The sequence below is a fragment of the Anopheles ziemanni genome, chromosome 2 (genome assembly GCF_943734765.1).
Source record: "Anopheles ziemanni chromosome 2, idAnoZiCoDA_A2_x.2, whole genome shotgun sequence".
Taxonomy (NCBI): domain Eukaryota; kingdom Metazoa; phylum Arthropoda; class Insecta; order Diptera; family Culicidae; genus Anopheles; species Anopheles ziemanni.
In genome coordinates, this window is record NC_080705.1 from 27,112,835 (window position 1) to 27,128,623 (window position 15,789).

Sequence of the window (15,789 nt, forward strand, 5' to 3'; positions counted from 1 at the left end):
TTGCTGTGGAGTTTTGTTTTGTTGGTGAAGTTTCAGTTGTGAAATCGAGATAGAAAACAGGGTCTGCAAAGTATACCGAAAATGAACTGGTGTGGAAAGTTGTTCGGCGCTAGCAGTTGATTAGTAGAATATAATTTGAAATCAAGGTAAATTACGAATTATGATGATTAAAATAATTGAAATAAATTGAAAGCAATTGATCATTTAAAGAATGTTAGTAGAAAATGTAGGTTTAAGTTCTTATTCCACAGAACACACGGAACAGGCCAAGAACTTTCTCCCAAATCCAGATCTAACCGAGCGTATTTGAACATTCCTCCAAGTGGAACGATTGTTTAAAGTCGGTTCACCGCAAAAGTGCGAAGTTTTCCATCAAACACGCGTGTTCTACTCACAACGCCGTAGTACAATGTTACCCAAACTCCCATTCCCATGGCACTGGTTATAATTATCAATTTTGAAGCGCTTAGTTAACCCCTCACAAGTTTACCCCCATGCTAACCACCGCAGACGGTGGTGACCGTAAGTTGTTTCGAAATCGCTCAGCAAACACTCACCCCCAAAGGATCTTGGTTGTGGCCCCCAATGATTCCGGGAATCCGTCCCCGGAGAAGCTGGTACGGGTTTCTTGCGAGTCCTACCCAACTCGGAAACACACTCCAGAAAGGGGACCTTGGGAGCATCGCTTTCCCTCACGACTGACGGATTCCGTGAAGTAACTCTGGAAGGCCACTTCGCTGGGGATGTCCTTGTTGTGGACGCTTTCCTTCCCGCCCCCGTTGCCCCACGGTGGTAATGGGCCACCTCCCTGGTGTCATTAGTAACCGAGCTGGGTGGTTGATTTAAAAACACACCTACACGTAAGCGAACGACATCCACACGAAAACCGCACGGAACCGAAAACGGAGGAAGGATATGCCCCGGGTTTACCGGACCGCTGGCGTACGTGCAGACGTATCATTAGGACAGGCCGTATCTGCTCGTCCTCAGCGCTTTTCGCGAAAATCCACCTCCAACATCCCTCCCCCTCCTCGCCAAATTTCATTCTCCCACCACTTCAACCGACAACACATTGCGTGCGGAGGTCCCTGTGGTGATGATTTACCAAAAATGGAAGGAAAATAAACACGCACCCAATTAGTACGGAGAGGAAGTGAGCGAAGAGGACCCGTGGGGGATGAGGAATGTTTTCCCCCTCTGCCAGCACCACTCACCACACCACTGTTCGGCTGTGAAACAAATATTCGAAAACCCATGGTTCGGTGAAAAGTGCGTGCCGGCAGCCGTGGGAATGGTCGGCGATAAGGTGTTACCGGTACGGATCACCTGATTCCGGACGCTTCCATTCCACTGTGTGCATGTGGCGTGTGTGTGTGTATTTGTGTTTTGGAATGTTTAGGAGGGGTAGCAAAAAACGAAACCAGCCCAATGGTATACCGGAATGCTTCACGACCGAAAGTTCCGTGCCGGGTTCGTGGGGTTTTCACCGGGTTGTGTGCCACAAACAGACCGGGTCCTTCGCACAAGGGTGGTCGGAAATGCACCTCGCAAACTGTAACTGTTGTTTGTGGTCCGTGTTGCTGGCGGTGGCTTCAGGTGAATGGGGTTGTTTTTCCGGGCAAGCGAGCCCGGGACCTTCGCGGGCCAGTCGGTTGGTTTATCCTTTTACAAATTTCGGACAAAAGTTTACGACGGTCCCGACGTGGCCACGTTTTTGCCACACCGAGTTTGTGTGTGCCTAAGCAAATCGAGCCATTTCTAACCCCTTTTCGGGCCCCGGCGTGCACTTCGCCGGCGTTGATGAGGTTTGTTTTTTTATGGGCACGTTCCCGGGAACAACGCTCCGGAGCACTCCAACTCCCGGCACCGGCTAGGAATAATTCGACCAGAAAAGTGGCTAACGTCGTCCCCATCACGTGCGATTATGTTTTGCCGCTGGCCACCCCATTCCAATAGTTAGTCGGTCCTCGGGACGGATTCCTGCGGAGCTCATCATCTCATGGTTGACCGGTCAAAGGACTTCGCCGCGCCGGGCGGCCCGATCCCGGTTAGCCTTTGGATGGATAGATGGATGGATGGATGGATAAGTGTATGGATGGATGGACGGAAATAAATCTTTCCCACACAAGGCTGATGCTGATGGATGGGCAAAGTGCTTCCCCGGCGGTGCAGAAGTGGGGTTTTCCACGGTGGAGCAGCATGTTTTTCACCTTAGTTTACTGCGTGTTTCCGGTGTGCATAAATTTTACGAGCCACAACGGGCCGAACCATGGTTGACCTACGTTTGTGGTTGAATGCTAAACACGGTTACAGGAAGATAGAACACTCTCTCTAGCTTTTCATTCGTACATTCATAATTACGTGTGAGTCTTTTCTTATTGGTTTATGATATGTTTAAAAGATTTATTTATTTTTAAGCACAGTTTTCAGATTAAACCCTTTCTTACATATATTCCATATGTGAATGCTTACAGATTTATATTTGCTTTGTGTTGTCAAAATGAAACCATAATTTTGACCCGTTCGATTCCGTACTATTTTTGATGAATTCATTAAACCTATTTGCTGAGTTTTAGGAAACAGTGTATTATTTGATTGTTTAATCTGTACAATCTATTCTTATCCTTTATTTCCATTAAACTGTGCTGCAAAGCTCGCTACTAAATAAACCGAAATGAAATGTAGGCTTTCTGTGAATAGCACTTCAGCAATTCCCATAACACTGGTTTGTGTTGAGTTATTAGATTTATATGGAACATTATTTCAGGAAATCCAATCAAATTGATGTTTTTAGACGAATAACCTCAAACACATTTTCTATACATTAATTATGTACACAAAAGTAGACGGCTCGAAGTTTATTTGCTACTCTGTATCGGAACATTATCCACAAAATGTTTGAAATTTACTTGCATACATTTTGGCCACCCATTAAATAGCACAAATAATGATCCGACCTGGCTAATATCAGCGATGAATGAATTCTGCAGCAAAACTCTCCACGGGCCAAATATTGGAACGTTCGTTTTAGTAAAAGTGATTGGCACTAGTGTGGTTGAAAGAATACAGACATCTATCCATTAAAGCAACGTATATTTCATTTGCAAGTAATTTTTTCGAAGTTGTTTCCATCCCCTAGGTCCACCTTGAATTCAGTAATTGTCTTTTTTTTTATAGTTTGCAAGTTATTTTATCGAAGTTGTTTCCATCCCCTAGGTCCATCTTGAATTCAATAATTGTCTTTGAAATTCAATTAAAATGCCTGAAGAGCTTCAAGAAAATTAATAAGAAGTTTTTTTTTAATCCGAAAACATGAATCATCAACGAACACAATAATGTAAAAACCAGCTCCGATGTATTCCAGATGTATTTTAAATGATGTGGCATTTACACCGCTAGTATGATTGCCGCCAACAGGTGACACCAAGCATCCTTTCTCATGTCAACGAAGCCTTTTTTACGCAATTCCCCAATGCCATTTCAGCATCATCTGTCATGCGTAAACACGTACAGATTGTATAGTTCCCTTTATGCCACGGGATAAAATATTCAATAGCACAACAAGGGGAGGGGGTAAAATTTTCCAGCGAAATTTCCAAAATGTACGTGTCCCATTGCTTTCGAACAGTGCTTTTACATTTGCATTCCGGTGCGCCATTTAAGCAAATTTACAGGTAGAGTTTTCCGCTGGTGGAAGCGGGAAAAAGTATTTACGAGTAAACTTTTAATGCAATGAATTAATCAACAAATTGATTAAATTATCTCTTCTCACCTTCCGGGTTTTTATTTGCGCGGCAATGTACAACTTTTTTTTTCTCGTTTTCGTTGACGTCAGAAAAATAAATATCACACATTGCAGCCGAACTGTCATCGTCGGCTAGGGCGGTTGATTTATGGTAGGTTCATGTTTGCTGTAAACGTCTCGTTGTAGTAGGCCACCCCTCAAACGATCAGACTAACCAGTTTAAACAATACAGCGTTGTGGCAAGGCTTTCGGTGGCTTTCGGTTTCCACTTTAGATTTTTAAATTGTCCTTTCTTCACACTCGCTGTTGTCTTGTTGTTTATCTCATTAAATGGAAAATGGAAATTTATTGTACGTTTTATGTTGGGGAATCGTTTTTTTTTCTCCCAGAATGTTGAAAACCTCTTAATATCAATTTGCGAATGTTGTTGATCTCCATCGTGCAAAACGTACTGCGAATACAAGTAAAATGGAGTTATTTTGAATTTTCGAGACACTTGAAAGGTGTGAAAAATACGGGAAAAAGTGGTTCTATCAAAACTGATAGCAATGGCTGTTGTTATTTTCGTACTTGTTTGTAACCAACGAGTAACTTCTCACTGAAGCGTGTGGGCTCAAAGGAAGGCGCCGGCGGCACATTACCACAGGAGAAAGTGGTCGGATTTCGGGTTTTCCTTGGAAAGAGAAAAAAAAACGGATGCTGCCGGAAATGTATGCAAATGGAAAATCGATGTAGATGAAGTTTTCCTTCCATTGCTTATGGATGATTTTGTCACCGCAATAGGGCCGCTATTGTGACTGAACCTCGAATGATGGTTCGGAAGTTCTGTCCCATCGGGTAGCAATCGGTATGGAAAGGTGCGCTTGTTCTGTGATGAGTTTTAGATTCATGCGAAGGTAATTTGGGCCGACGGTGAAGCATGGCACAGAATGATCAGAGAATTGTTGAACCGAAAATTCCAGGAAGGTTTGTCAATGTATTTTAAACCTAATTTAATGTTCAGTAAATGAACGTACACTGTACCCATAAAGTCAGTACACAGCAGGCTAAACCAGCTACAAAGACCATTTACTTTGTAAGGAACCAATGTTTTAAAAAAGTAAAAATGAGGGATTGTTTCTGGCACTATCCTCTTCATTTTGATGTAATTTGGCCGCGATACGACTTTGGGTTGCCGAGATATGGTCAAAATAGTGTCACAACACCCTAAACACGCACCAAAAAAGTGAGTACACAGCAGAATGTTTCATCATGTTTTGTATTGTAGTTTCCTTTTGCGTGGTATTTTGGTGGTTGTTTGAAGTTTTATGACATAAAATGAGAACGTTCTAATCAATTCATCAATGGTTGATAACAAATTCACTTCTTTTTTGGCCCAAAATGGCCAGAAACGGACCTCCTTTGCAGAAGAGGTCCGATATCATCCGATTACATAAAAATGAAGGAAAACGGTACAATAAAGTTGCTATTTTATTGAACTGGAACATAAATACAGTAGTAAGAGTGGTTTAGCGATGTGAAATGGTTAGCCGTCTTGAAAATTTATCAAGAATCGATCATTTTACCGTTATACTGAATCGGATGAAGCGCATGATTGAGACGATTGTGGCTGCTGGGCCCAAAACAAGTGGCCAAACTGGTGGACAATATTTCATTAGAGGTATGGCATATCAATCAGTGTTGAATCTATTCAAAAATCATGCACACATTAAACTTAAAAGCATACAATCAACGTAAGAAGTCTCGCAATAGAGCCGTACATTCCCAGCGGTGATGAGGGTGCCCAAAAAAACTAAATAAACGATTCCCTCGGGTTCTCATAACAATGCAAGTAAAGATCAAGAGTAAATTTACTATTTTTCAAAGGGATGGTGGAACAAAAGTGTGGAGAAAACCCACGGTAGAACTGAATCCCGCTATACGCTAAATACCAAGATGAAGGCGTCATAGTATGGGGCTGTATGGGTGCAAGAGGGGTAGGGAATCGGCAAATTATAAAAGCCAAATTGATCAGTATGTCAGCATAGATCTCATACACTATTGTTAACACTGTTTTGGCCACTTATATTGCGACCAGCAGCCACAATCGTCTCAATCATGCGCCACATCCGGTTCGATATGACGGTAAAACTATAGTTTCTCGATCAAATTTCAACACCGTCCTCGTTTTTCCGTTGCTAAACCACTCTAGCTACTGTTGTTTGGTTTATATTGAGTAAGATAGCATCTTCATACTAACTTGTTGCTACATTTTCGAACAATTGGATGATATCAAACCTCTTCTGCAAAGGAGTTCCGTTTCTGGCCATTTTGGGCCAAAAAAGAATTCGTTATCAACCATTGATGAATTGATTAGAACGTTCTCATTTTATGTCATAAAACTTCAAACAACCACCAAAATACCACGCAAAAGGAAACTACAATACAAAACATGATGAAACATTCTGCTGTGTACTCACTTTTTTGGTGCGTGTTTAGGGTGTTGTGACACTATTTTGACCATATCTCGGCAACCCAAAGTCGTATCGCGGCCAAATTACATCAAAATGAAGAGGATAGTGCCAGAAACAATCCCTCGTTTTTACTTTTTTAAAACATTGGTTCCTTACAAAGTAACTGGCCTTTGTAGCTGGTTTAGCCTGCTGTGTACTGACTTTATGGGTACAGTGTATTTCTTTTAGATTTCAGACGCAATTTGTCAAAAAACAAGACAAATCATCGACTCATCTCGATACCGTTTATTGCGACAATCGAGATGAAGAGTTCGTCGTACCTAAACGTCGTACATACGTTCATTATCTGCCATCTACTAGAAAGGCAATAACTTATCAACGGCATCAAAATGTCAACGAAGGAAGTCGAATAAAATTCACATCCACATCCTGGAACGGGAACGCTGGAGAGATGAGGTCCTTTTTGGTGTGTTTGTTTGCCACACATTTCCCGACCTGCCCAGGGTGTTTCCACAATAATTTGATTTCTATTCTATCTTCTGTGGCCTTCGATGCCCGCATACCGAAGAACTCTGCATGTTTTCGTCATCCTTCAACCGATGCGCAAGCTTTCTCTCGCCGGATGTGACACCGGTTGGATGTCGCTGCAATCGTCTTCCGATGCCGGTACTGATAATAAATATTGCGAAAATGAATGGCGGGCTGGTGGGACACCGAGGGAGAGTTGGTGGGGGGTGTATCGATATTTGAATATTTCTTTCGCCCCTTATCTGCAGGGATCTCCCAGGAATGACACCGGGTGGCGGTCTTAGAAAGCTTTTCTTAGGCTTTCATCTGCTCCCATCGTACGTTCGTAATCGAAGCGGTTTAGGCGACGATGTCGAAACGAGAGACGTTTCATCCCGTGTTGCCTTCTAAGGAATGGGCCGGAAAATGATGCCATGAACGGAAGCAGTGGAAATAATAACAAATAACAAGGCGGACAAACAGAAATAAAACAATCATACGAATTTTTATCGCATCGATACACCGCACACCGCCAAGCATTGGGCGCCATTTCCCAGCGCGAGCCGAACGGAGGAAATTGATTTCCTATCATTCGGGTGCGGTTTTTTGTTTTGGGTGGTACAATCTGTTCACGGCGCTTGGGAAAAGCCAGCACGGTGAGCACCGGTGAGGAAAACCCGGGAAAAAAAATGAAACCAATAGGAGAACAATCGCGTCGGCCATGTGTTCGGGTAAGGAAAACCTCCTCTTCATCGGGAGACACAATTTGATTTTATCAAATAAAACATACCCGAGCAGCAGCCGATCACCGGGCGACAAGACGCTCGTGGTTGTGCTTTTGTGAGCCAGGCAAATAAAAGCAATGAAAATAAAACAAATAAAACCAAAGCAGTATGGGCCCGGTATTTTCGGTGGCAGATCCTGGGGATCCGATCCGTGTCGTTTGCCGTGTGTATGTTTTACTGATAGCGGTTGTGCTGCGATATTCATCCCGTACAGGCATTCCCGGTCGGATAGCTGTTGTCTTTGGTACGGTGTGATTTATTTGGACAAGTTTTTGGTCGGTTACGGCATGGCAATAATGATCGAAAATGTCAATCGCAACCGCCGGGATGGAATCGGTTGAGATTGACTTTTGCCTGATGCCTATCGATGATTGTGACCTTTTTTCGGTGCGAATTGGAAATTGATTGACACTGGCAAACATATGCCATTTAATATGTTTGGAATATTTTATTATTTCGAGAAATATTTTCAATATGTCTCACGGAAGGTCCCTTTGAACGGAAAATATATTTATGGTTTCCTGGATCTAATCCTAATTGAATGTAAATTATACACACCATAACAACCATTAGGGGTACATTATGTGCCCTTTTAGTAGAATAATATTTACTCATTGCCTTTTGACGTGATGCCACCGTCAACTCGATACACATTGCCCAGCATTCGGGCGTGCATTAGCATTAATTTACCCAACATAATTCCTCCAGGCACCAGTTTTGCAATAATTTGTGTGGTTCAAGCGCAGCGATCACGTGCCCACTAATGTGTGTTGTTCGACAACATTAACTGTTTTAAATTATCCTATCCAGTGGAGAGGACGCGGCCCGGAGAGATGAGACACTATCAAATATCGTGGGAGCACGGGGACAGTCGCTTAATTATGGGTTCGCATAAATCCTGAAACCGTACCGTGCGTCGCGTCCCAAACGTGTCGATTAGTTAGCGACCGACCGACCGACCGATTGAGCGTACCACGCCGTACGTATTTTAGATAGTAATTTAAATTTAATTAAACCACCTTAACCACCCATCGAGTCGGGGGTGCTTGATGAAATGTTTCTCATTTTTCTACGGCATTCCATGGTTGATGTGTGTTTTTTTGCGAATGGTTTTGGGAAAGGTGCGTTATTGTGACGCAATCTCACTGTCAACAAAAACCTAAACTAATGTTTTCGAAATGTTATTCTTCGACGGAGGGGTGGGTTGCCGGAGAGGACCAGAGCCGACGGGGTCAGTTCCTATAAATCCTGCATTGTACACGCAGACTACATGCACCGGGACCCAATTATGGGATGTTTGTTGATCGATGCGGCAAAACATGAGGATTGTCCGTGTGATATGTTTGTGATACAATTCAGGTGGAAAATTGGATCTACGAGCCATATTTAAAATTTGCAGGAATCGGAATGGATTTGAGAGGCATGACCATCGCTATTATGGACTTTAAATTTGATCAAAATAAAATGTAACCAAAACTATCATGCTATTTAATTTAAATCCTTTTTTATTTTTGATGATGATTAATGATGGATTCTGTTGATTTTTTCTAGCGATCTCAAAACCTCCTCCCATCACAAACCTTTTTCAAAACAACGTTTAAGCCACCAAAGGAAACATACGCATCACGATAACTTCCTTCGATGAATTATCTCCTTTTAATCTTTCCTTCATCCTACGGGTTAACTTCTCAACCGGGCCGACACTGCATCAAATATTCAGCAGCTTCCATTGCCGTTCTGAAGTCGGCGAGGTTTCTTAGATGTTTACAGCTGGCAAATTAAGTGGCATAAATCTTCGTTTACGCTTAGCTCGGCCACGGCTGGAAGGCCCACGAGGTTCATTACGAATGAAATAGACCATTTTTGGTGCGCCTGGATGTGTTGCCAGCGTAAGCTTCCATATCAACCTCCAGCGAATACAAACGGAAACGGGCATAAGAAATGAAAAGAACCAACAATTCAGAGCTTTTTTTTGTAACAAATTATTATGTTTTCAAATGGCTCAGCCTGAACGACACGACGAGCCTTATTCTTGGCGCGCTGGAGCTTGCGCTTTTCCTGTTGCTTTTGGTGTCCTTTTACACGTGGTGCCACTAATACCCGCACTTTGCTCCGGCAAGTATTAGCGACCGCGAGCGTGGCATGGAAGGAAGGTCCATTTTAATGTTGCGAGGTGAAAAATTTCCAGTTCAAGCTAATGGTGCGCAGGCGGAAATTTAATTATAACAAATGTCTGCCAAAAATGCAAGCACCAAATCTGGCCCGCCGTCGCGAGGACAAGGAATGTTCCGTCGGGACGGCAGAACGAAACGTGACACGACCGAGCATTCCCCCTGCTCAGACACGTGTACTGGGAAAAGTATTTTTTTTAATGGTCGCAAATAAAAAAAGAAAATAATGGCCTGCTACGACCAATGTCAAGGATTCCAGTCATCACCCGGTAGCAAGTTGTTGTGAAACACCGTTAACGCCAACTGGGCAAGATGCAACGCATTAAACTTTCATTGCCCAAATCAAACGGACGGCACTTCGTCACAGTTGGCTTTGGTTGGCTGTCAAACATGTCCGTTCACCTGTCAAAAGTTAACCGCAGTTCCGTGTAGAAAGAGGTGTGCGGCGGTACTGCTCGGTGATTTCGTAGGTGTCGCGACAAGTTTGTTCTGGCGCAAAACTTTTGGAGCAGTCCTTTTTTTTGTTGCAGATCTTGGGACGGAAGCGCATCACAAACCCCTGGCTCAGGGAGAGGTAAACTTCCCAACTCCCCGAGAAATGATTGCGCATGTTGACTTCTTTGTGTGCGTGCGTGTGTGTATGTTCGCCAAAGATCCTTCGCTAGATTGTGCATCATTTATTCAGCAGAAGAAAAAGCAAACAACTTCCGCTGCAGTAAAAGTCCTGCCGGAATCCCGTGCGCCACTCGACTCTTTCACTCTACTTTACTTCGGGTGCGTTGCTGGTGTTGGCGGAACGAGAAATTAACTTTACCGGTTATGGTTGCCGGTCGCGTCGAGAGAGTGGAACTTTTGACGCCGATGCGCGAGCTCACCCGGACCCGCCAGCGTATAGCCGAGAAAGGACGCAGCTCATCCGCCCCCGAACACGTAACTAACAATGTAACTTTTCCACCGGAGGTAATAATGTTAGAAGTCATTTGATCACCGTCCGGATTCGTCGCTAGTATCTCAAGCTATCCTCTTACCTTCGCAGGCGCTGGAAGATTGGACGGTTGGAGTGAAGACACTGACACTTCATTACCGGCTCGGTGGAACCCAAAACCAAGGGGGAAAAAATCTCCAAGAAAGTGTCGGAAAGGACGGAAAAAGGAAGGGAAAACTTGTCCGAATGTACATTCCCCGCGATGGATGCCGGTTGCTTTCATGGTAAGTCGTTTCGGGCCTAACTGTCACATTATGGTGCACGTACCGTTTGAGACCAAATTACAAATGCTTACCTTAAAAGTAACTGATTTCACCAGAAACATTGTAAAACTGCAACATGTTTGGGATTTGTTGAGTTTGTCTGCCGGGGCAAAGAATAATTTTGGTTCCTTAAATGCAGTCGGCGGTTACGAGCTGCATTTTTGCAGCTCGATTTTTTTCTGAACATTTCTAAGTCATGAACTAATGTTTGAACATAGCTTTTTCCAAGTTAATTAACCAAATTTTTTAACTGTTAACAGAACAGATAAGATAGATGTCAAAATCATCAAGACAAGATAGATGTCAATACAAGTAAAGACATTCGTAGAGACAAGATAAGTTGCATCCAAATTTAAAAATAGAAACCTATTGATTCGATTGGTTTGCTAGAACAATTACCAGCACGTTTTATGGTTTTTCTAAATTCAATCCGTGACCATGTGCCTGTCAGTCGACATCGATGCTATCGTACAGCTGCATGTTTAATCGTTTCGATGTTTGATCACATTCGCGCCTTTGTTCCTCTTCCGGTGGATGTTTCAGTGGATGAAACGGACCACAGATCTGAATACCAACGTATTTCCAGATAAATTTCACAAATCACTGCCCACCATTTGTGACGTGGAGCATTAGGAGGATTTGGTCGCACGGTGTCGACCTGGTTGAATTATTCAACACCATCGAACAGCATTCCTGCTCGTGCACCGGACTATGATTTTAGTCAAACTGTTAGTTTTCCGTTTTTTGCGGAACCAAACCATCCCCACCGGAAGCGGGCCACTTGTTCGGTATCGACGTGACATTACCATATGGTTGTTTTATCTGCTCTATGCACTTTTTTGCGTTTTTTCGTTTGGATACTTTTTTCACCTGCCACGGGTAGAACCGTTCTTCTGATGCAAGTTATCCCTCTTCATCCGAGCGGTTTTTATGTCTCCCCATATCTGGTCGCTGTATCGTTGTTACCGTTTGCGTTTCGATGCATTTCGGTCAAAATTCAGCGCGCGGTTCGCGTTAGGGTGGCAAACGGAGCAGGAACACTACGCTCGCTTGCTTATTCACCAACTAATGCCAATATTCGGTGTCTGCCGGTCGCGGGGGATCGGTGTTCGGTCCGTAATCCGCCCGGAATTGCATGGTATTTTAATTTGCTAACTCGTCTGCCGAACGTGCGATTCCACGATTTCCCACCCGGAATGACTGACTTTTACCGGTGGGCTTTTGGGCCGACTTCTGGTCCTTCTGGTTTGCGCTTGGGTGTGGTGTATTTTTCACATCAGCGGAAAAATCGACAAAAAATCACCACTCCCTGCTGCGCTCATAAATGCAGACACCAAATTTAACTGCAATCGTGCCGGAAAAGCATGCGACCGTCCTCACGGGGCTGCCACTTCGGAAGTTGTATTTTTATCGACGACATGGTTTTTCTCTAAATTTGTGCTTGAATAAAAATGAAAAGAAAAATGAAAAGCTTCACCTGGCCGTGGGCCAATTTTTCCTGCCCGTCAATGTTTTCGGTGCGACGCTCCCCGCTTCCGTGTGTCCCCCTGAGTTGACTTTTTCCTGACTGGTCCGTGGTCACTCGGGATCCTAAACCGGGGCTCCGGAAAACTGGCACGACAATTGTCGCGATTGTTTCGACAACGCTAATACGTGAGCAGCGTGGAATGGAGAGGTCTAACAAAAAGAAAAAAAAAACCTTCCCCATATGAACGAATAAAAAAATAATCGGAAGAAAGAAATCCAATATGTTTTATTCATGAGTCATTTTCACGATTATGAATATTCAATTTTCACCGTTTTTGAGCCCAACGGTTCCGGAGGGTCCAACACTGAAACGGGGCTACTACATACCGTGTGCGGTAAAAAACGAACCCGCGCGCGGCCAAATACGAGTGGAGTGGCACGGCTCGTTAAGGAGCGATAGCAAAAGTTGAAGAACCATGGCATAAAAACTGCACCAATTGAAGCAATTTATGAGCACGAAGAATAGAGGATTTGAGATAAAGGAAAACTTCCAAACGTTTCTCGTTTTATGTGACCCCCGATGTTCTATCGACAGCGTGGTGTCATTGCATTGCATGATGATTCTTTTAGTACGGTATGGCGCATAGGGGTAGACTAAATTTGCTAAAGACATTAGTAGAACTTTATTCGTATTCTTTGGTCTGAAGCGACGAGGATATATTTATGGCTTATTTCGGAATAGGCATGACTATTTAATGATTTTTTGTTTAATTGGGCTCATTGTGTCAAACAGTTTATTTCATTCTAATGCATACGAATAGGGATACAAGGACTTAGTGTTAGTATGTTGGCCGAGTAAGTAATACAATTCTAATTGTAGCGAAAGGAAGGTAGAGCAACACAAATAAAACATAGCTTAAAGTTGTAAAAGTATAACTTTCAAATGCCATTGGAAAATGGTAAATACGGAAAGAGATACAAATGGTTTGAAAGAGATGTCTCAAAAGTAGTAATACTAGTCGTCAGCGATTGTTGATTAAAGTTTGACTAGCTTGTGAAAGTTTTTTTAGAAAATAGAACACGTGTTGCCACATTAAATCAGAGACAAGAAACGATTTTCTTGTATAAATAAATGTTTTAGACAACTGTTTTGCCAGAAAAAATAAGACAACGTTGTCCCTATTTCCCAATAAAGGTCGTTTAGTAGATGTTTGGCTTTGAAGATGTCTTTCTACACATCTGGAACTACCTTCTTCATCAGATTGTCGAAAGAGTTTAGTTAGATGCACATTTCAAAAGCGCCTTATGGTTTTCCAAAGCCGAGTGCAGCCGAAATTAGATATGCATACATCTACGTCACGTATTATGCAGCGTTTTGTGTGCTCTCCTAACTCCTAATCTCTTCCCATCTCCAAAGCCTCAAACCCGTCTGTGCGATGCACTGAAAGGAAATTAAATTACTCCATGGCACCGGCCGTTCGTCGACGGAATGCAACGATGAGCGAAGCAACGGTCATCCGGGTCGTACCAGGCCTTAATTCGTGTCCCATTCGTGCAAGGAGATGGTCCTGTGGCCTCCCCGGGAGGGCTTGATCTTGCGAGCTGGAGCCGGGACGCCCAGGACGAACCGGTAAATACTGCCAACGAAATGGTATGTAGAAATTGAATAAATATAAATTCGGCTACTTTATATCCATTCGGCCGATGGTGTCTCGGTTCAGCCGGTTTACGTCGTTGTTTTTTCGGGGCTGACGCGCGGCCCGAGAGCGTTATTGGAAGTTTGGAAGCTTCCGAGTGGTTTGCCCAAGCTGACCGGTGTTAGCATCTGGTCGAAAGTCGACTCCATGCACGGATCCGGACCTAATGGTGTGCCACACATACGGTTGACGCGATGTACCCGCCCCACCCTTCTTTCCCCGCAGACGAGATGGAGATAGGGCAGCATTCTCATTTCCCGACTCGGCGGGATTCGGGAATAGCGGACACGTCCTCCGGACGTTAAAACTGGTGACGATCCAAGTCCCTTGAACGGTGGACAAAGTTCATTGTTTTACAGCAACATTTTCGTAACCGGACGTGAAATGTATCCACCCGAAGCGGAATCCGGGAGAGTGTGGGTGGGGTGAAAAAGGGAATTAATTGTATCCATTTTTGAGCACGCAGCCATAAATGAAACGGAGTGCGCTAAATAGTGCGACCGAAAGTTTTGCTCTCGGGGTACACTGCAGGACTCGTTGGGACACACACACACTCTAGCGTCCTTCTGGTAAGGACCTCGTGGTACGCTGCGACCCGACCAATTGTTTCCGACGTACGGCGAGGACGTAAAAAGTTGCACCAAGCGCAGCGTGGCCTTAGAACGGCGGATACACCGGGTTATCGTGTTGCGAAAAAGGCTACCGATGGCCTTTCGACGCCATCTGCGAATCGTGGTCGTGTGCCGCTTCGCTGCGTGCACAGTTGGCATGCAATATTGGTGGAAGCATGCTGCGAGGCCGGTGTCGCCCGATGGTCAAGATATCGGAGCGCACGATATGACGCCCCCGGTACCCCTTGGCGCTATTTATAAACCGGGTCTTCCGGTTTCATGAACATGGTTCGTGCCCAATCCGGCTGTTTGCGTGGTGGTGATGTAATTTTGTAACGAAGAATTGTTTCGAACGACACCCGGCCGAACGGTGTACGATTGGGCAGGGGAGGTGGTGGGTAACGGGATTGCACCCCGGGGTCACGGGAAAAGGGTTCGACTTTTCCGTGCACTTTATGCGAGTTCAGGCATTCCAAGTGGCATAAATCTAAGTCAGTTTAAGATACGGCGCCGAGTGGAGCTTCGGGGCGCTCAGAAAATACGTTCCTCCTACGAGGTGCGGCGAACGATGTGTAAACAATGGGGTTTTTCATGGTGGAAAATAAATGACCCGCTTTCGAGATTTCGCATCGATCATAGAGCAGTTGGTTCGCCCGTTGATCGGGTGTTGGAGTCGAGACCCATAACTATGATTGTTTTGGTTTCAAAAGGCCTCAGAGGGCGAGAGAGTGGGGTTTTTACTTAAGGCGAATCCTACTACTTTTATGTTCACATAAAGTTATACTCGGTAGGAAAAAAAATACACTAAGGGCTCTGGTAAAAAATTAATATAGCTATACGTCTTTTTCTTCTAACTTCGAAGTTAGATAAATTATTACCATATTTAGTTTTAGAAACATGGCAACGACTGTATTATTCATTGATATTTTGGTTTAACATACGGTATAAGAGAGTCGTTAAGCTTAATCCTTGTGTACTAAATGGTTGAATAAGGGTTGGTCACTTTTTTCTTGAAACTCTATTCATCCATTACTTTTAATAAAAGAAGCTACGCTAAAAGTTATTCCATATAACAGAATAAAAATTAGAGATTATAAAATTCATG